The 22,652-nt window shown below is 43.5% G+C and overlaps 1 long non-coding RNA gene across 3 annotated transcripts in view; it reads right to left on the bottom strand.

Moving 5' to 3' along the window:
* Nucleotides 1-1,464: 1,464 nt before the first annotated feature.
* Nucleotides 1,465-22,652, bottom strand: part of LOC111096796 — a 70,201-nt gene continuing 49,013 nt past the window's right edge. For all 3 annotated transcript variants that reach the window (XR_005362568.1, XR_005362570.1, XR_005362569.1), the window contains 2 exons: nucleotides 22,343-22,441; nucleotides 1,465-1,957 (listed from right to left, as the gene is read on the bottom strand). This is a non-coding gene — a long non-coding RNA (uncharacterized LOC111096796). The remainder of the gene's footprint in view (nucleotides 1,958-22,342; nucleotides 22,442-22,652) is intronic.

The raw sequence follows: 22,652 nt of genomic DNA, 5'->3' as shown, positions 1-22,652 counted from the left end.
TTTCTCCACATCCTTGTTGGCACTTAGTATTAGCGACTATTGTAATAACAGTCACTATTTTTTATTTTCACCACTCTGATATGTAGTGATATCTCATTGAGGTTTTCATCTGCATTCCTCTGAAGGCTAATGATGCTGAACATCCTTTCACGTGGTTATTTCCATCTGTATATCCTCTTCAGTGAAATGTCTCTCCATACATTTCGCCCATTTCTAACTGGATTTTTTTAGCTGTCGAAAATGGTTTACATTGAAATGGAAATCTGCTTATTTTTGCCAAGAGGAAGTCCATCTTGCAAAATTTATTTAAATGGAAGTCAGCTTTACCTCATAGCAATTTCAGAGGTGCTAAGGCTGTTTATGGCTACCTGGTGAGTACCAGGGTTTTTTTAAAAAGATTTTATTTATCTATTCACGAGAGACAAGGAGAGAGAGGCAGAGACATAGGCAGAGGGAGAAGCTGGCTCCCTGTGGGGGACTGGATCCCAGGACTCTGGGATCAGGAACTGAGCCAAACGCAGATTCTCAACCACTGAGCCACCCAGGTGCCCCTGAGTACCAGTTTTTAAGATAGGATCAGAAAAAAATAAATTGCGTGCACTCCCTGGATACTTAGGATTTTACTCCCTTCTGGAGCTAATGCTTCACACACACACACACACACACACACACACACACACACACACACACACACTTTCCACAGGTCTGCTTGTTCATATCCATTTTTTCAGCAAACGGGTATCAAGCCTATATGAACCGCTTCAGGTGAAGGCATAGACTGAAGTGGCTTGTCTCAATCCAGAGCATCTATCAGCCCCTGTTCCATGGTGAGGACCTTGAGAATCAATCACCTGGGCACAGTTAGAGGGTGAGTCAGACATGACCACTAGATTTTCTCACTTCCAGAGAGTCACTCACTCTAGCAGCAGGGGCTAGCACTCTGGGGCTAGCAGGTGTGCCCCAGAGTCCAAAAAGGGGAAAACAAATGCCTCCAAACTGGGCGTCTGGGGGGGCGGGTAGGAATCAGAGAGCAGCCGCTGGGGAAGGCCGAGGACTGTCCAGCCTTCGTCAGCAATCGTAAGCTTTCAATGTTCTGCGCCAACCTACCTCATCAAAGCTCTCAACATATCAGCCCAGGCCAGCACTCTACAACTCGCTAAGCTGTTCCAAGCCTGACAAAAGATTTTAAAAATATATCCGAAAGTGCTCATTCCAAGCTTTGATTCCACTGTCTGCACATCCTTTGATGTCACATAAAAACTTTCGTCCCGTTGCCCTTGCCCTTCTGAACACAGTTCTGTTTGCTCAGAGAAACCTAAGATGTCTGTTTTCTCCTTCAAAAAGAAGAAAGAAAGAAAGAAAGAAAGAAAGAAAGAAAGAAAGAAAGAAAGAAAGAAAGAAAGAAAGAAAGAAAGAAAGAAAGAAAGAAAGAAAACTTTTCCCATTTCATTTTATATTTTCAGTTCCTTTTAGTCTATAAGCTGACATTGGAGCACACTAATTGGTTATGTTATTTTTAAATGAATTTTTAATGGCAAATAATTTGTTCCATCTGGAAAGAGGCTGATGGTATTTTCAGCAACCAGGCACAAATCAAGATGGATTATTTCCAGCATTTAAAAAAAAAAAAAAAGTTTATTTAGATCCACATCATCCTGGTCGTTCAGTGTCAGTGGCATTTCCTGATCCTAAAGAGGGCTGAGCCCTTGGCTGCTTCTGTCATCCCTGAGGCCACCTGCCTCTCACAGTATTAAAGACTTTTGCTCACCACACTCTTGCCCTTCCATGGTTTCTGTCAGCCAGTTTCAGGTGGTTGCTGGGGACTCCTGTGGTTCACACTGTGGTGGTAGTTCACACTGAGCTCAACCCAACCATCAGCAAAGGCATTAGGTGGTGTTTTGCATCAGCCACTGAACTTGGCTTCTCCGGGTGCTGTTCCCATAGTACACAACCTCTCCTGTAAGAGGAGGGAACAGAAAGAGCCATCAAGCATTTAGAGAAAGCAAAGGATAAGATAATCCTGGGGTCCTGTTTTGATCCATCCAGCTCTCTCATTTGCTGTCTGGGAGCTCCAGAACTAAAGGCATTCATAAAAGAAAGGAAAGAACAGCTATTTATACACATTCATAGCAGCATTTTTCACAATAGCCAAAAGGGAAACAACTCAAAGGTCCATGGACAGATGAATGGATAAACAAAACGTGATCTATATGTACAATGAATTATCATTCATCCAGAAAAAGGAAGGAAATTCAGACACATGTTACAACCATGGGTGAAGACATCATGCTAAGTGAAATAAGCCAGACACAAAAGAATAAATGTTATTATATGTTTCTTCTTACCTAGGGTACCTAGAGCAGTCAAATTGACAGCAACCGAAAGTAGAACAAAGGTTGCCAGGGGCTGGGAAAGTGGGAAATAGAAAATTGTTTAATGGGTATAGATTTTCACTTTGGGATGATGGAAAGTACGGGAGACAACAATGTGAATGGATTTTATGCCAGTAAACTATACACTTAAAAAATGATTAAAATGGTAAGTTTTGTATGCTTTACCACAATAAAAAAAAGGGGGGAGGGAGGAAAAATGTTTGTGTTCCTCACTGCCCCCAAGTCCTTTCTTAAAGAAAGGCAATGGTTAGCAACCAAACTAGACAGTGGAGTGCTGGTAAGTGTTTATCAACTGGCTTCCCAACAACAAAATATCTGTATGCAAATATGTGTGCAGAAGTTTATTATAAATTTTATTGATATGAAGGATGTCAGTGATTTACAAATGATAAAATATACAAGCTCTTGGAGATCAATTATTTCTCAATAAAACTGAAAAAATATATACAAACTTTTCATTTTAAATTCTTCATAGGCAACTAATTTTCACAAAATGATTTCGTTAACTTTTGCTCAACTCTTGTATCCACAGCCAACAGTGGTTGCAACGGATGAACAAATATAGTTCTGACATGAATATTGGTTGATGTTTAATTTAATAAGACAAAAATGAGACAATAAAGACAGGTGAGAATATCACATCAATGATGAAAGCAATTTTTTTTTAATGAATTGGATGATAGTTTTTGTACTGTGTTGTTTTTTTTTTTAATTTTTAATTTTATTTATTTATGATAGTCACACAGAGAGAGAGAGAGAGAGAGGGAGAGAGAGAGAGGCAGAGACACAGGCAGAGGGAGAAGCAGGCTCCATGCAGCGGGAGCCCGACGTGGGATTTGATCCCAGCTCTCCAGGATCACGCCCCGGGCCAAAGGCAGGCGCCAAACCGCTGCGCCACCCAGGGATCCCAGTACTGTGTTGTTTTTAAGTAGGTTCCATATCCACATGGGGTTTGAACCCAGAGATCAAGAGTTGCATGCTCTATCAACGAAGCCAGCCAGGCATCTCTTCCCTCTCTTCTTGACCTAGCATAACAGGGACTTATGCTTACAAGGGAAATTAGACAATCAGAAAAGAAGGAGAAAATCTACAGGATGTATCTTAGGTGGGAATCTTGGGGTTGCTGCCCATTAAATGGGATTTTTTTTTTAATATTTTTTAAAGATTTTATTTATTTATTCATAGACAGAGAGGGGCAGAGACACAGGCAGAGGGAGAAGCAGGCTCCACACAGGGAGCCCAATGTGGGACTCGATCCCAGGTCTCCAGGATCACACCCCAGGCTGCAGGCGACGCCAAACCGCTGCGCCACCGGGGCTGCCCTTAAATGGGATTTCACTAGTGAGAAAATCATATCACAGAAGGTGGGAAACCTAATAAGCCCAATGATAAAATGAGGCAATAAAAATAGTGCAAATTTCTATTTATTTTTTAAAGATTTTATTTATATTTATAAATATTTTAAATATTTATTCATAAATATGTATTTATTTATTCATTTATTTATTCACAATCACCTTTGGTTATTGTGAATTTACTTATTCAATATTTATTCATATTTATTTAAATATTTCATTTATTTATTCTGTGTCTGTGAGAGACAGAGAGAGAGAGGCACAGACACAGGCAGAGGAAGCAGCAGGTTCCACGCAGGAAGCCCGATGTGGGACTTGATCCCAGGACTCCAGGAACATGCCCTGGGCTGAAGGTGGCGCTAAACCACTGAGCCACCCAGGCGTCCCTATTTATTTATTTTTTAGGTAAACTCTACACCCAACGTGGGGCTGGTACTCAAAACCCTGAGATCAAGAGTCACGTGTTCTACTGACTGAGCCAGCCAGGTGCCCCAGAAAGTATTTAAAAAACAAAACAAAAACAGAAAACTCAGTGACATCTGGTCATCAAATATTATGTAATTCATGGGCCCTTTTAAAGAGGAAAAAAATGTTGCAGACTTAGGTTAAAAGAAAAATAATTCTCATGGACCCTCAATATTGCCTTAAATGATTATTATGTTTTTTAAAGAGTATGAACATAAACTAGGCATAAAGTCCATATGCTTATAACCTTCATATAATTGTAAAAATAAATAAAAAATAATACAAACAAAACCATCCATAATACTTTAATAAACAACATTAATTTGATTAATTTAATGTGATGAATGACATTCTTTTTTTTCTTTTTTTTTCTTTTTTTTTGATGAATGATATTCTTAAAAACAAGTTGCCACTGTTGGGGGTTAATTGGCCTGTTGGAAAAAAAATAATCAGTGAATAAATCTTTTTTTTTTCAGTGAATAAATCTTGACCTAATCAGTGCCAATAGCAGGCAAATTGTGGCACCCCTGATCCTTCCAGCACCCCCAGCTCTTCCCTGCTATATAAATGTCAGGGGTGGAGAGTCCTAGCTCTCCTATAAGGAAGTTTCTTCTCTCTTATGTTTTCTCACATTTGTCACTATTAATAAACAAACAAAAGAAGAAAAAGCAGGGAGATCACATTCACCACTTAGCTCATAAATGTATTTGGAATTTAATTTTACAGTATGAAAGGTTGCCTGGGGAAAAATTTTTCACTTGCTTCATTTTCCTATAACTGATTGTATATTGCTTGAGACCCCACTCCTGTCCAGCAATGAGAAATACCTTACCAATACAGTCCCTCCAAGGGGACAATAGTCTCTGGTGGTCTTCCTGGCAAGTAATCCCTCTCTCATTGCCATTCCCCAGCAAGCAGGTGGCACCATCCAGCATCACCGTAAACAGAATCTGCCCTGGGACTGTGTCTGTAGTAGAGGATGGTGCTAACAACAACTCGCACCCCACTTTCTCTTTTCTACTGGAACTATGATGTGCTTTCCTGCAGGCCCCGGGCTGCCCTGGCACCCTGCACTCCCCCCACCACCACCCCCCTACCGGGGTAGCCCCATCTTGCCCTCAGGTCTTTCCTGCCAGCAGAGCTTTGTGCTCGCACCCAGGTCCCTGACTCCCTACCCCCACTGAACCAGAGCCACTTTCTTAGCTCCAGTCTGAGGGCTTTGTCCTCTGCTGCCTGGGTGGAATCTGGAAAGGCAGGAGGTGGGAGGAGGTGTCATAGTCAATGCCCGACAGAGACTGGGCATGGGCATGACTTTGTGTTAAGTATTAGCACTACAGCAAATTCCAGCAAATTCTGTGGACTTTCAAGGGGAGCAGATTTTGCCCACCGTCCCCCCACCCCAAGATATGCCTCTTTGGCATAATTATCTTAAGCTGATTCTTCTGGTTTTTAAAGATTTACTTATTTATTTGCAAGTGGGCAAGGGGCAGAAAGAGGGAAAGGGAGTCTTTTTTTTTTTTTTTTTTTTTAATTTATTATTTATGATAGTCACAGAGAGAGAGAGAGGCAGAGACACAGGCAGAGGGAGAAGCAGGCTCCATGCACCGGGAGCCCGACGTGGGATTCGATCCCGGGTCTCCAGGATCGTGCCCTGGGCCAAAGGCAGGCGCCAAACCGCTGCGCCACCCAGGGATCCCGGGAAAGGGAGTCTTAAACAGAGCCCGAGGCTGGGCTCGATCTCAACCACACTGAAATCACGACCTGAGCTGAAATCCAGAGTTGATCACTTAACCGACTGCACCACTCAGGCGCCCCTTAGGCTGATTTTTTTTTTTTTTTTTTTTTTTTTTAAGAAACTGCAAACACAGGGTAAGCTATGAAAACTGAGAAATGACCCTTTTGTAGGAAACATTTACAAGAGAAATCTCCATTTGTAAGGGTGTCTCCAACAGGACCCTGGAAGAGGAGGATATCTAAATCTCTAGAACTCTGTTATCAATGGAGAATGCAAGGACTTCAATCTACAGGACTTTACCTCTGCTTCTCCTGGTCCCCTCCCATAACGCACTCTCCACCCCCCAACATCTTTAGTTTTAAGCATATTCGCTTTGGCCCTTTTGGGGGGTTCTGTTTTCTTGGGCCTCTCCCTTTCTATACAGGAGGTATATCTGTTATTAAACTGTCGTTTGTTTTTCTCCAGTTACTCTCTCATGTCACTTTAATTATTAGACCAGCCAAAGTGCCTGGAAGGGAAGAAGTAAAACTTGTCCACCCCTACGTCCCCCATGACAAACCAGCACTGGGAGTACTCCCTGAGCACCAACCATAAATGTTTCCTTGGTGGCAGATGCAGCTCCGGGGAAACTTTCATCTACGGCCACTACTAATCACAATCGAAGCTAATCGAACAAGAATCAACACAGAATGGGTAAGATCAACCATCTGCAGAAGCAAAGCACTTCAGTCGTCAACAGGAGCCAACAGCTCTGCCAAATATAATCAGGAGACAGAGCACCTCTGAAGCCAATCAAGAGACCAGAGGTTCTCTATTGCGTGGGCCACTGCATCCTTACGCCTGGAGTCTTTTTTATTTTATTTTATTTTTAAAGATTTTATTTATTTATTCATGAGAGACACACAGAAAGAGGCAGAGACACAGGCAGAGGGAGAAGCAGGCTCCCTGCAGAAACCCCAATTCGGGACTCGATCCCAGGACCCAGGATCACTCCTGAGCCTCTGGGGATCACGCCCTGAGCCGAAGGTAGATGCTCAACTGTTGAGCCACCCAGGCATCCCAGGAATCTTTTTTAAAGGTGCTTGGATGGTTCAGTCAGTTAAGCATCCAATTCTTGATCTCAGCTCAAGTCTCGATCTCAGTTTCGTGAGTTCAAGCCCTGCTTTGGGCTCCACGTTGGACATGGTGCCTACTTTTAAAAGACTTCAAAAATTAACCTATTTTGGGATGCCTGTGTGGCTCAGTCGGTTGGGCGTCTGCCTCCGGCTCAGGTTAGAGATTCCAGGGTCCTGGGATTGAGCCCTATGTCAGGCTCCCTGCTCAGTAAGAAGTCTGCTTCTCCCTCTGTCCCTCCCCTCCACTTGTGCTCACTCTCTCAAATAAATAAATCTTTAAAATAAAATAAAAATTAACCTTTAAAAAAAATTAACCTATTTTATCACATTGTGACTGATGACCTGATAGAAAGCTGGTGTGCTCTGTATGCTAGAATCTAGGAGAGAGAGCCAAAGAGTAAATATTTATCAGTGTTCATCCTGTGCTGGAAATACTATATGTTTGACATGTCACTGGATAAAATAAAACCCAACATTTGCAGGACACTTGCTATAAATGCCTAGCCACAGGTAAGGAAGCTTAAAATCCACTCTCAGTTAATCCTGACAAACACATAATGAGGTAGGTTTATTCATCAGGCTTTTGTGAGTTTGATTACTGTGAATCAGTCTCCTTTGGGACTGATTTGCTCTGAGGGATCAAATGATACCCAATATCTGAATTTGCAAAGCTAAAAGTTTGGAACATAGTGACCCCGCCAACATTTAACTACCCCGAGGGTGCCAGGCTGAAACAGATGGCTGGACTGTCTTCAATCATCTTGATTACAAAAGAGATCATCTGTTCCAGCCCTTGGTTGACCCAGGCAGCTTATCAAAGTCATGTTTTTATTGCAAGATGCTAGATTCCAAATATGCAAAACCCAGATTGGAACAGAGACGTGACATGGAGTTCAAATGGGCCAGTCCCTGCAGAAACTGGAACTGTTTTCATCATACATGCTTTACTTCAAGGACTCATAAATAGAAACAAGAATGCCTTTCACTAAAGACAGGTGACGTGTCTAGAATGGCTTTTAGGGAACAAGAGTAGGCACAGAGCGGGAATGCATTGTCAAGGATTCTAAGTGCCAAAAAAATTTAAAAAAAAAAAAAAAAAAAAAAGGATTCTAACTGCCAGGAAAGGAGTGGAACCTCTGCTCCCAAAAAGCCATCTTTTTTTTAAAGATAGATTTATTTATTTAAATATTTGACAGAGAGAGAGAGAGCACAAGCAGGGAGCTGCAAGCAGAGGGGGAAGAAGAAGCAGGCTCCCCACTGAGCTGGGAGCCTGATGATCTGGGGCTTGATCCCAGGACCCTGGTTTCATGATGGAAGCCAAAGACATATGCTTAACCATCTGAGCCACCCAGGTGCCCCCCCAAAAGAAGCCATCTTGATAAAAGATTGAAAACTTGAATTGGGCAGCCTGGGTGGCTCAGCAGTTTGGCGCCGCCTTCAGACTGGGGTGTGATCCTGGAGACCCGGGATCGAGTCCCACATCGGGCTCCCTGCATGGAGCCTGCTTCTCCCTCTGCCTGTGTCTCTGCCTCTCTCTCTCTCTCTGTTTCTCATGAATCAATAAATAAAATATTTAAAAAAAAGAATACTTGAATCATCAACATTATAATCTGACTGCAACATGTAAATATCTAAAAGAGGGAATTATAATTATTCTGACACAGCCTAATGTCAGTCTGAGCTGCTGACTCTAAGACAAGTGATTGCCCTGTGGCGTGGGGAACACCCATCCACTGCCCTCACATAATCTAAACCAGCAGGGCTGGGGAGGACTGGCATGCTGTTATTGCACCAGGATGAGAGTGGCTAAGTGTGCCTGGTTTGGTAATTAGACCCTTTACTACAGCTCTCAAAAGTAAAGCCAGATCCAGCAACTTTTTTTTTTCCCCAGCAACTTTCTTTGATAACAAAATATTCCTGCCTTCTTCCAGACATGGAAATATACAAAAGTATAAAATATGCATGTGTACGTTTATAAAATATGTATAAAGTAATGTATTGAAAATCAGAGAAAACTTATATATATCTATGATCTGAAAGACAGTGAGACAGCCTCAAATACGTACATACAGATGAATAAATGGGGATCTATGTTGCATCAATGTGGACGCCATGGAGATGTGGGCAGAAAGGGAAAGGAGGGGCGCCTAGGTGGCTCAGTCAGTTGAGCATCCAACCCTTGGTTTTGGCTCGAGTCAATGATCTCGGGGCTGTGGGACCGAGCCCTGCATGAGGCTCTGCATGCAGTGCAGAGTCTGTTTGAAATTCTCTTCCTCTTCCCCCACCCTCTTTAAAATAAATAAATAAATAAATAAATAAATAAATAAATAAATAAATAAACTTTAAAAAAAAAGAAAAAGGAAATAATTTGTAAATATTAAATATATATTTATATTTTATTTATACCCATTTTTTTAAAACACTGCTTTTACATATTATATATAATATACTCCTCTTATATATTATATATAATATATTCGTATTTTATTTATACATATATATTTTTCAATATTCCTTTTTCTTCCTATCCATGTCTCCTTAAAGTCCATGATGGTGCAGTATCTTGGGTCCCCATTCATTCATGCCTCCTGCTTTCTCCTATTCTTCCATAATCAGATAAGGGAGATAAGATTTCCAACAATGAGCATAGTATTTGCAGTATTTTAGTTTAAGGATGTGGGGAGTAGTACAAAAAGGCAGCTATTTCCAACAGGACACAACAGTTCCAATGAGTCCAACCATCTCTTTCTTCTTCTTTTTTAATTAAAACAAAAAATATTTTTTTTAAGTAAACTCTATCCCCAATGTGGGGCTTGAACTCATGACTTGGACATCAGGAATTGCATGCTCTACAGAGGAAGCCAGCCAGGCGCCCCTTCAACTGTGTCTTTCAATCAAACCAAGCGTGATCTGTCCATACCCCAGTGAAATCAGAACATCTAATCCTCACAGGTCTCCATGGCTGTGTGGACAGAAAACATTGACCAGTCTGACCAAAAGCTAGAGCCAGGATAAATCTCAGAATTTTCCTATTGCAATTTTTTAAAGAGACAGTTTCAGAACAGTGGCAACGATAAATTGAATGAAAGTTTGGGTGAGCCTGTGGACCAGTGAAAATAATGCTTTTTAAAAGATTTTATTTATGTATTCACGAGAGACAGAGAGAGAGAGAGAGGGAGAGACAGAGGCAGAGGGAGACACAGTCTCCCCACAAGGAGCCCAATGAAGGACTCGATCCCAGGCTCCGGGGATCACAACCTGAGCCAAAGGCAGACGCTCATCCACTGAACCACCCAGGTGCCCCCAGTAAAAATAATTTACAGGCTGGAAATGTTTTTTACAATTTGACAATTTTCTTTTTTTTACTGATTAGTAAAGTAATATAGCCCATTATAGAAAATATAGCAAAGCATAAAGAGACAGAAAAGACTCCAATAGCCCTTCTCCCACCGTGGCTGTGAACAACTGTTTGAACCTAAGAGGTGGAACTAAATGAATCTTTCATGATCAACAAATGTCCTCAAGTATTCTGGTGTCTGCCCCTCATTCTAAGAGTTTCTTAACCACACTCTCAAAGTCAATGACACTTCTTAGGCCAGCCTTAGCCTTGGACAGAGTGGGGAACCCCTCTAAAGTGAATGTTCAGGGCCCTCAAGGAGGCTTCTGCCCAGAAATACTCTGTTCCAATCTGCTCCCCAGAACCAGAACTCAGGGAACAGCACCTGTTATTTCATGGTGAAAGTTGGTTAAAAGTAAATACCCATTGCCTTAAACTCATTCATGCTAAAATGTAAATAAGAACTGTTTGATGTTTCTACAAGGCATCTGTGTTAGGAGCAGGGTGCCAGGAAAGACTGCCTTTCAGGAAGGAGCCCTATTTCTTGGTGACTCTTTTAAAGCCTAAGCGGGGCCCTATCATAACTTGAAGCATGGCTGTTCTTTGAGCAAAAGCCACAGAACTGGTGCTTGTTCTACACTGAAATGGCGCTATGGCACCTCTGTCAACTGGGAGAGAGGCTCTTGCGCACAAAGTCAAAACACAGACATCCTTTCACGTCTACCTTCCCCCCCCCTTTTTTTTTAAAGATTTTATTTATTTATTCATGAGAGACAGAGAGAGAGGCAGAGACACAGGCAGAGGGAGAAGCAGGCTCCCCACCAGGAGTCTGATGCAGGACTCGATCCCGGGACCCGAGGATCACGCCCTGGGCCAAAGGCAGGCACTAAACCACTGAGCCACCCAGGGATCCCCACCTTCTTCCCTTTTGAAAATAGCCTCTTACTCTCACATCTCCTAACTGTTAAAATTAATTTAAAATAGCAGTGAGACTATCAGGCCAAGTTGTCCAGTTTCACATGAGAATTTTTCATCAATCCCCAGGACACAATCTTCCACGGTTTGCGTCCATGTCTGAATTAGACATGGTTCTGAGGTCATTGAACCCCAAATGGGTTAAATCCCTTGAATTGGCTTGTAGAAAGAGTTATCCTGTGTATTTATTAAATAAAATTATCTAGTGTCTTTCAGATTCTTTTACAATGAACTAATTCCCTTGCTTCCTGGGAATTCTTTGATATTCCCAAAGCTTCTGGCACATCTTACATGAGACTCTTCTAGGTTCTTCTTCCTTAGAAACAGGAAGTTGACAAAAAGTCCCAAACATTTATTTTAGTTCCCAAAATTGGGATGGATGTGGAGCGAGTTCCAAAAATAGGAATAGCCGTTCAACATTGAATTTTGCCTTTACCAAAATAGATTTAAATTTAGTCTGAAATTTATCCAAGACTCACCTGACTAGGTTTAGAGGCATCTTTACACTCACAAATATTCTCAGCTCTGAAAATATTATCCCCGGAAAATTGCTTTATTTCCATTCTTTGACAGTATAAATGATTATAATAACAACAAACATCACTGATGATGACAGCATGTTTTCATTGAACTATTCTATTCTCTTTCATAACAGGAAGTGCTTGCTATATTATCATCTATGGGTCGTTACACCTTGTTGCCTCTTTGCTTTTAATAATTTGTTGAGACGAGGGATGCCTGGGTGGCTCAGGGCATGATGCTGGGATCTGGATCAAATCCCACATCAGGCTCCTTGGGGAGCATGCTTCTCCCTCTGCCTCTGCCTCTCTCTGTGTCTCTCATTAATAAATAAAATCTTTAAAAACTTTTTAATAAATAAATAACAAAATAATTTGTTGAGGCGAAATTGTTATAAAATTAAAGTGTTTTCAGGGTCTAGGTGGCTCAGTCCATTTCTGCCTTTGGCTCAGGTGATGATCCCAGGAGCCTGAGATCTAGCCCTGAGGAGGTGCTCTGTTCACCTGGGAATCTGCTTCTTCCTCTCTTTCTGCCCCTCCTCCCTGCTCATGCTTGCTCTCTCTCTCTCTCTCTCTCTCGTTCTCAAATAAATAAAATCTTTAAAAAAAAAATTAAAGTGTTTTCAAGGGAACTGTTTCAAAGTGAACAGTTCAGAGGCATTTATTGTAACATTCACAATGTTGTGCAACCACCATCTCCATCCAGTTCCAAAACATTTCCAGCATTCCAAAGTAAAACCCTGGGCACGTGAAGCAATTTCTCCCCATTTGCCCCGCCTCCCCCCAACCTCCCAGCCCCTGGCAACCACCCAGCTGTGTTCTATTGCTCTGGATTTATCTATTCTGGATCTTTCATATAAATAAAACCATACAATATGCAGTCTTTTGTCTGGCAAAAGACTTAGGGTCATGGCAAGAAGTTCATCCACAATGTCAGTACTTCATTCCTTTTTATGGCTAAATAATTTCCTATTGTACATACATATAATAATTTGTTGATCCATTGATGGGTATTTGGTCAGTCCTACCTTTCACCTGTTATGAATAGTCCTGCTATGAACATGTTTGTACATGTGCCTGTTTAAGTTCCTGCTTCAATTATTTTGGGTATGTATCTAAAAGTAAAACCGCTAAGTCATATGCTAATTCTGTTTAACTTTTTGAAGAACTGCCAACTGCCTTCCCCAGTGGCTATACCATTTTATGTTCCTACTAGCAATGTATGAAGGTTCCAATTTTTCAACATCCTTCCCAACGCTTTTTAAGATAGATTTATTTATTTATTTATTTATTTATTTATTTATTTATTTATTTATTTATTTATTCATTCATTCATTCATTCATTCATTCATTCATGAGAGACACAGAGAGAGGCAGAGACACAGGCAGAGGGAGAAGCAGGCTCCATGCAGGGAGCCTGACATAGGACTGGATCCCGGGTGTCCAGAACCATATCCTGGGTTGAAGGTGGCACTAAACCACTGAGCCACCCAGGCTGCCCCGCCTTTTTTTTTTTTTTTTTTTTTTAATAATTGTTACATAGAGTACCTGGCTGGCTCCTTTTTAAAAAATTATTGTTATATGGGGTCAGTGGAGCATACGACCTCTGGCCTTGGGGTTTTGGGTTTGAGCCCCACGTTGGGTGTGGAGAGCACTTAAAAATAAAATATTTTTTAAAATAATTAAGAACAGGGATCCCTGGGTGGCGCAGCGGTTTGGCGCCTGCCTTTGGCCCAGGGCGCGATCCTGGAGACCCGGGATCGAATCCCACGTCGGGCTCCCGGTGCGTGGAGCCTGCTTCTCCCTCTGCCTATGTCTCTGCCTCTCTCTATTTCTCGCTCTGTGACTATGATAAATAAATAAAAAATTTAAAAAAATAAATAAATAAATAAAATAAAATAATTAAGAACAACATTTTTGGGATGCCTGGATGGCTCAGCGGGTTGAGCGTCTGCCTTCGGCTTGTGTCCTGATCCCGGGATCCTGGATCGAGTCCCATATCAGGTTCCTTGCGGGGAGCCTGCTTCCGTCTCTGCCTCTCTCTCTCTCTCTCTGTGTGTCTCTCATGAATAAATAAAATATTTTAAAAATAAATAGATAAAATAAAAATAATAAAATAAAATTATTGTTATAGCCATCCTAGTGTCATCGCCTGTTTTTTCTAAATAAAGTTTTATTGGAACATAGCCATGTCCATTCATTTACACGTCTATGGTACTTTTGATACAATGGCAGAGAGTGTATGACCCATAAACCTAAAATATTTACCATGTGGCCCTTGAGAAAAAGTTTTCTATACTCTGGTTTGGACGATTAGCCCTTCTTTTTAATTTGTCATTTCATTTGACAGCTCCCTCAAATAAGACCAACTAGTATTACGACCTTGGATAAGTTAACTTATTTTTAGTCTTACATTTCCTTATCTGTAAAAGATACAGTAGGAAAAAAAGATACAGTAGGCCTACTTGATTTCTAAGTTCTCTTTTGGAACTTTATAATAATCTGAAAAACTATGGTACTTCCATGATGGGCAATTAATTTGCAGTTTATATTTTTTGTAGTCTGCAACTTGCTCGGCTTTCTTCTGGCTTAAATTAATGGTTTCCTCCATAATTCTCTTTGATCTTTTCATCATGCAAGCATAGGACAGTAGCCAGTTCCCAGCTCAGGCTGTTCCTTCTCTGTACCAAGATGCAATGATTTGGTGGGATTGTCCAGGAAGGTAAGGACAAGCAAGCAAGTGAAAATTCCTGGCTCCTCTAGCAAGGAGAAAAGAAACCCTATCAAAACCAAATGGGGGGGGATCCCTGGGTGGCACAGCAGTTTGGCGCCTGCCTTTGGCCCAGGGCGCGATCCTGGAGACCCGGGATCGAATCCCACGTCGGGCTCCCAGTGCATGGAGCCTGCTTCTCCCTCTGCCTATGTCTCTGCCTCTCTCTCTCTCTCTCTCTCTGTGACTATCATAAATAAATAAAAATTAAAAAAAAAAAAAAACCAAATGGGGGACTCCTGGGCGGCTCAGCAGTTTAGCTCCTGCCTTCAGCTTAGGTTGTGATTTCAGGATCCAGGCTCGAGTCCCACACCGGACTCCCTGCGAGGAGCCTGCTTTTCCCTCTGCCTGTGTCTCTGCCTCCTTCTCTGTGTCTCTCATGAATAAATAAATAAATCTTAAAAAAAAACAAAAACAAAAACAAATGGCATCAGGGGCACCTGGTGGCTCAGTTGGTTAAGCATCTGCCTTCGGCTCAGGTCATGATCTGGGGTCCTGGGACTGAGTCCTGCATCAGGCTCCCTGCTTAGCAGGAAGTCTGCTTCTTCCTCTCCCTCTGCTCCTCCCCCCCCTCTCGTTCTCTCTCTTTCTCAAATAAGTAAACAAAATCTTAAAAAAAAAAAAAAAAGTCTTCATTAATGGTTTCTAAAATACACAGCTGTGCCCAGTTTAAGAGAAAGGGAAGGAGGATAAAGGGAAGGAGGGATCCCTGGGTGGTGCAGTGGTTTAGCGCCTGCCTTTGGCCCAGGGCACGATCCTGGAGACCCAGGATCGAATCCCATGTCGGGCTCCTGCTGCATGGAGCCTGCTTCTCCCTCTGCCTATGTCTCTGCCTCTCTCTCTCTCTGTGACTATCATAAATAAATAAAAATTAAAAAAAAAAAGAGAAGGAGTGAGGGAGAGAGAAAGAACAGACCATTTCATGGTATGTTGCTAAAGGAATGCTTGATGGGATGAGCACTGGGTGTTATTCTGTATGTTGGCAAATTGAACACCAATAAAAAATAAATTTATTATTAGAAAAAGGAATGCTGACATTAGACACCTCATATTAATAACCTATTTACCCCCTTAGAAGGCTGTAAGGAGGAGTGAGATACTTAGCAGGCATCTCAATATGCCAAGAGTTGGGTGTGGATGAGACCCCAGGGAACACTGTAGCCCCGCCCCTCACTTTCAAAATGAAGAAACAGAAGTCAAGTTCCTGGCCCACATTCACTGAGGGACTTGGCTGCAAACCATGGATAAGCCCAGGTGCCCTGACTCCAATCCAGAGAAAGGAGGTACCAGTGTGGACAGAAGAGCGGATGCTTTGTAACTCATCGGATGACATGTATATGGTGGCCAGGAAGTAAGGGGGATGTTCTGCTGGTGTGACCATTCTGACACCAGAATAAGTGTTGCCTGCAGTGGTCAGGAAGGACATACCTGGTCCACGGAGAGCTGTAAAACATACCTGGGCATTTCTTACCCTTGGGTCTCTAAGATGGTTTACATGAAGCCACACCAAGAATTGAGCCCTGTGTTACGGTTTACTCATCAACAAGCTGGAGTGTAATGGGTAAACAGACTATACACACTCCAGAGAGGGCTCAGAAGGTGGGTGTCCAACCTTGCACACACAGAACCAGGTGTTCTTAGCCAAGTACAGTGGGTGTCCCCAGCTTGGCCAGGTGTGACTCAGTTGAACCAACTTCTGTCATCAGCAAGTCCTGCCCAAATGTCCCCTGTGATCCCACCAGCGGCAGCACTGAACTAACTGCTACTTGATATGAAGCTCTTGTTATTATTGTGGAACATCCTCTAGTTCTGAAATTGCTCCAAGTTCATTTTCTCGGGACGCCTGGGAGGCTCAGCGGTTGAGCGTCTGCCTTCGGCTCAGGGCGTGATCCTGCGTGGGGATCCCCACAGGGAGCCCGCTTCTCCCTCTGCCTAGGTCTCTGCCTCTCTCTCTGTGTGTCTTTCATGAATAAATAAGATCTTTCTTAAAAAAGTTCATTTTCTCCCCAGCTCTACTGAGGCATGATTGACAAAAATTTTATCAATTTAGGTTGTATAACATGATCTTTTTTAACGCGTACCATGAATGTGTGGATTGATATATGTGTCCATTGTGAAAGGGTTACCACAATGAAGTTAAGGAACACATCCACACCTCAATTAGCTAACTTTTTTTTTTTCAAACTTCATTTTTAAAATCCAGGGCCACCTGATCCCTATTCAGGTGCCCTGACTCTCTTGCTGGTCCCCCTCCTTCCTCTCCACACTTTTGCACCGTCTCCTCTGCTGGAAGGCACAGGTTCTATATTTCGGCCAACTTCTACAAATCTCCCAGGACTCAAGTCCCATACCACCTCCTCCAGGAAGTCTTCCCTGACCCCATCGCTTTCCCATCTCACATTTACCACAGCATGGATCATACCCTAACATGCTTTCCCGTTTACTTGTCCTCCGTCACAGCGAGTCTGTCTCTGGAGGCCAGACACTGGCTCTTCCACCGCTGCCTCCCTCACATTTAGTTCCCTAGCGACTTGCAGCAGGCACTCCAGGATGGAAGGGATGAAGGAATCAGTGATCACGGGGTACCCGCCTCTCCCTGTGAGCACCTCTCCCTGTGAGCACCCCCCTGATGAGGCTCTGGGAGGGGGCTTCCCTCATGGGTGCTTTTCAGAAGAGGGCAGACTTTTGTCCCCATGACCCTGCTGGGGTGTGAGCCAAAGCTGTCCTCATCTGGCTTTTGTTCAACGGTCACCACCTACGCAGTCCCTCGGCTAGAAACCAGGGCGTGATTCTTGGCTTGAGTTTTCATACTTGCCTCAATAACTTCTCTTCAATTCTCCCACTGTCACCTGCTGCAGAGGGCATGTACCCCCCAGAGATGAGCTGGGGAGCCAGCCTCCTGACTGCGCCTCTTCCATAGCGCCTGAACCTAACTCCGGAGCCAGCGCAGCCACATGGCTCCCCTCCTTAAAGTCTCCCTGGCTCCCCGCCCCAGCGATCTGCAGGCTCCCCCCCACCACCACCACCGAGCCTCCGTTCTCCCCAGGTGCCCACTGATGCCACCTGCCCACTGGAAGTCTCACACTCTCTCCTGACTCTGGGCCTGTATCTGGTTGTCTCAATTTCCCCCCTCCTTGAACCCCTTGGACTCTTCCCCAGCTCAAAAATCGCCTTCTCCGTGAGCTTTCCCAGTCCCCCCACACACTGAGCAGCCCCCTCCCCCTACCGCCAGTCTGGCCCCTCTGGGAGCACCTCCACCTACCAGACTACCTTCTCCCCAGTTACCTGTCCCCAAGGGCTGTCCCTGCTTTACTCACCTCTGCAGCCCTGACAGCAAACACCCTGATGAGCAAGAAAGTTGCCTTTAAATGGGTGTCCAGGCCAACTGGGCCTTGGGGTCCTCCTTAGGCAGGCGGTCCAGGGAGCAGAGGGCAGGACTCCAGCCCGAGGGAGGCGCCCCGGGCTCGCGCTCCTGGTTGGAAGCCAAATACAAACATAGGCAACACCTGCCTTCTACCACCTGAGAGTCAGCTATGGCTCTGCTAATTTTGCATGCAAAACAGCCGCATATCATGCCCGCCCAGACCAGACCAGACCAGGCATTGGTCCTGTTAGCAGAAAAGGGACAGGGCTGAGTGGGGAAGTCTGGGTGACAGCAGCAGCTGGGCAGCAGAGGAGGCCAGTGGCTGGTGATGAAGGGGTCCCAGGCAGCGCTTGGTGGGACTGCTACACTCCTGGCCCCGCTCGGCTGCTATCACCGAGCAGGAGTTCCATCTCATTCTGGCAGGACACATTCGTCTCCCCTTCCCAGCCAGCACCTTCTGGGAAGCATTACGGGTTTCAGGGAAGGCCAGGCCTGGGAGATGCGGAGACCTGGGCCCGGGTCCCAGCTCAGCCACTGCTAGCTGTGTGTTCTCAAGCAAGTTACTTAACCTCTCTGGTCTTCACACTCCTGAAAAAATTAGGAATTAAAAAAAAAAACTTATTTCACAGGATTATTTACTCCTAGAGAAAATATTTTTTGAGTCATTTGTATCATCTCTTATCTAGTCAATGGGAATATATAAGTCTTTAAACATTAGTTCCTTTTCTTTCTTCTATTGATTCCCTAGTCTAAGCCCAGAATCCTTAGAGAAATCCCCTTCATTCCTTCTCTCCTCCAGGGCATGTTATATTTCCCCCAAGGAAAGATCATCTGATAATAATAAAAGATCATCTGATTAGTATTATATATATATTTCTATATTATATATATTAAATATACACTTCTATATTATATATAGAAAACTAAAAAGTGCTCTTATATTATCGCTATTCTGTAATGTTTATAATAAATATAAATATAATAGTAACGCCTAATACTTGTGAGGTATTTCCTATGTGCTAGGCACTATTTGAAGTACTTACATATATTTACTAATTTAGTGCTCTTAACACAAAGAGGTGGAGATTTTACAGGTAAGGGAAAGGAGGCCCAGAGAGCTCAGTAAGGAATTTGTCAAGGTCACGCAGCCAGTAAGTAATGAAGCTGGGATTTGAACCTGAGCAGCCCAGTTCCAGCCCATATGCTAGAGACCATACAGTTTAGCCCCTCTGGACGATAACTGCGTCTGCCTAGCTGTCTCTCTCCCCAACCCCTTCTTTTCTCTTCTCTCTTCTTCTCAGCTGAAGAAACTAAAGGGCAGGCACTTAGGGCAGGGTTAGGCGACATGCTCAACGTTACGCGACTACTATGGCATTTGTCCTGAGCCCCCTCCCTGTGCCCTTCCTATGACATTGGGCAACCCTAGACAATCACTATGAAAGCAAATGGCTGAAATTAGTTACTATATTGAGTAAATCATTTATACGACTTTATAATCATTTGAATGTATCAGATCTGATGGTTAAGAAAAATATATTTCCATTAGATACCACAATGTTTTTGTTTAACACCAATCTGAAATGCATTCTTTGTTTTTGCTAGTGTTTCAATTTCCGCCCCCAGAAATATTTGTGCTGTTGTCTTAGTTTCAATTAGCTTTTGCTGTTTTCCTTGGACTGGGTTGTTTTGATGGGATGGGGGCGGAGTATTTCTAGTCATCTTCGAAGCTCTGCATCCCCAAAACCACAGGAGCCACAGCTCAGAGATGACATCGACTTCAGTCAAAACAAGCCCAGGGTGCTCCGTGAGCTCAGCAGCACTGTGTCTCAGTGGCAGGGTGACCCTAAAGCTGAAGACACCCAGGGGCATCCTGAACACCAGGAACAAACCTTCCCCTGAATCTTCATGAACTTTGCTCTTGAATCGACTGGGGTCCCCACAATCCAGAACCTAAGTCTCCGGACCAATGCTTTCTTGTGTCAAAGGGGTTCATGACCCAGCAGATGAGAGTAAGTGGGTGGCATGGAGAAACTGGGGCTTAAGTTTACAGAGGGCAGGGCAGCTGGTGAGACATGGTGGGAAGAAAACTGCAGATAGAAGAATTTCCCAGCTCACCTGTACAAGTCAATGCATTCTGAGTTTTGATTTCCTCATCTGTGAAATGGGAATAATAATACTTGTCTTGCTTCTTCCCCAGGGACCAAATGAGGAAATTAAGTAAATGGGATCAGTTTGAAAACTATGAAGCGCTCTGGAAATGTGATCAGCTATATTATTGCTCTTCTGTAAGGTTTATAATAAAGGAAGTAGCATTTCCCCAGAATAGCATATATAAGAGTGATTTCCACTAAAATGCACTAGAAAAAAAAATGACACAGCTCATTATGAGAAATATCTATTGCATTTTTAAACCTAGGAAAAGAGGGACAGCTTTGCAAACATAATAACAACACAACAAAACACAACAAGGTAGTGCTGGATGGGGACTTACCCATGGGCACCAGCCCTAAGTGTTCCAGACACCTGGAGGATGGTAAGGCCAGTGACATGCGCGCCATGAAAGAGGCAGCTCCTCTATGCGCACAAGGCTGGACCAGACAGAGTCACTGGGGCTCCTGCCCCAGGGTAAGGGTAACCCAATGTCAAGGCAATGTTAGAGCACACTATGGATATGTTGAAGCCCCAACCCCAAAGTGGCCATATTTGGAAATAAGGTCTTTGAGAGGTAATTAACATTAAATGAGGGCATAAGGATGAAGTCCTAATCCACTAGGACTGGTGGCTTTGTAAAAAGAAGAGCTGTCCCTCTCCTTCCCCCCATTCCCTCTCCCTCAGACAAAAGGCCACATGAGGACAAATCAGCCAAGAGCAAACAAGGAAGAGAGCTGTCACCAGAAACCTAACCCTGCTGGAACTCTGATCTGTACTGCTGGCCTCCAAAACTGGAAGAAAATAAATTTCACCCAGTCTATGATGTTCTATTATGGCAGCCCCAGTAGACGAAGGCAGTGACAATGTCTTCGTTTTGTTTTAAAACTAAAAAGAAAATCAGGTTTTCTTTAAAATACTCTGAAATTGGGGATCCCTGGGTGGCTCAGCGGTTTAGCACCTGCTTTTGGCCCAGGGCGCGATCCTGGAGACCTGGGATCGAGTCCCACGTCAGGCTCCCTGCATGAAGCCTGCTTCTCCCTCCGCCTGTGTCTCTGCCTCTCTCTCTCTCTCTCTCTCTCTCTCTCTCTCTCTCTCTCTGTCTATCATGAATAAATAAATAAAATATTTTTTAAATGGGATCCCTGGGTGGCGCAGCGGTTTGGCGCCTGCCTTTGGCCCAGGGCGTGATCCTGGACACCCGGGATCGAGTCCCACATCAGGCTCCCGGTGCATGGAGCCTGCTTCTCCCTCTGCCTGTGTCTCTGCCTCCCCCTCTCTCTGTGTGTGACTATCATAAATAAATAAAAATTAAAAAAAAATACTCTGAAATTTCTACCCATATGTCAATAAAAATGAGAAAAACACAATTCCAGTGGAAAAGTCTTACTGGGTACACTTTTGTCTCAAGGTGATCGCTTAGAGAAAAAGTGAGATTTCACAGTAGCCTGCCCGCCCTTTCTCCTCAGAATCAGTCTGCTCTCTCTCTTTTTTTAAAAAATATATTTATTCAGAGAGAGAGGCAGAGACACAGGCAGAGGGAAAAACAGGCTCCATGCAGGGAGCCTGACATGGGACTCGATCCTGGGTCTCCAGAATCACACCCCGGGCTGCAGGCAGCACTAAACCACTGCACCACCAGGGCCACCCAGTCTGTTCTTTTAAAAGTTCACAAAATCAGGGGCACCTGGCAGGCTCAGTTGGAGGAGCGTGGGGCTCTTGATCTCGGGGTCAGGAGTTTGATCCTCATGTTGAGGGTAGACTTAAATAAAAATTTCTTAAAAATTCAGAACATTAGGGGGCACCTGGGTGGCTCAGTGGTTAAGCATCTGCGTTTGGCTCAGGAAGTGATTCCGGGATCCGGGATCAAGTCCCCACATTGGGCTTCCTGCATGGAGCCTGCTCCTCCCTCTTTTCTATGTCTCTGCCTCTCTCTCTCTTTGTGTCTCTCATGAATAAATAAACAAAATCTTTAAAGAAAAACATTAAAAAGTTCACAAAATCAAAGTAAATAAATAAATAAATAAATAAATAAATAAATAAATAAAAATAAAAAGTTCACAAAATCAGAGGATACCAGAGTCGCAGAGGATCTTAAGTGTTACTGGTCTAGTCGTGCAGCAAAGCTTTAATTTTCATTCCTACAGTGAACACACTGAAAACTCACATTTTGGATTTTGACCACCTGCCATCATATCCTGGCTCTCTCGCTTCTTGGCTGTGGGACTGAGAAACTTGAAAAATCTCCAAATCCCAGTCTTCTCATCTGTAAAAGGGGAATCATAACAGCATCCAGCTCAGGCCTGTTGTAAAGAAGAAATGAAATAATGTACCCCAGGGGAGCGTCTGGCACCCAGTGAGGGACCAGTTAATGTTAATTTATTACTATCAATCTTAGAAAAGTCAGACCCAGGATACAAAATCCTCTGCGATGAAGCTAAAGCTACAGACCTCCCATTGGAGAGTCAACCCCAGGG

Source organism: Canis lupus, chromosome 7 (assembly GCF_011100685.1).
Source record: "Canis lupus familiaris isolate Mischka breed German Shepherd chromosome 7, alternate assembly UU_Cfam_GSD_1.0, whole genome shotgun sequence".
NCBI classification, from domain to species: Eukaryota; Metazoa; Chordata; class Mammalia; order Carnivora; family Canidae; genus Canis; species Canis lupus.
The sequence above is the reverse complement of the archived record's forward strand: the minus strand, read 5'-3'. Positions and strand labels throughout refer to the sequence as shown.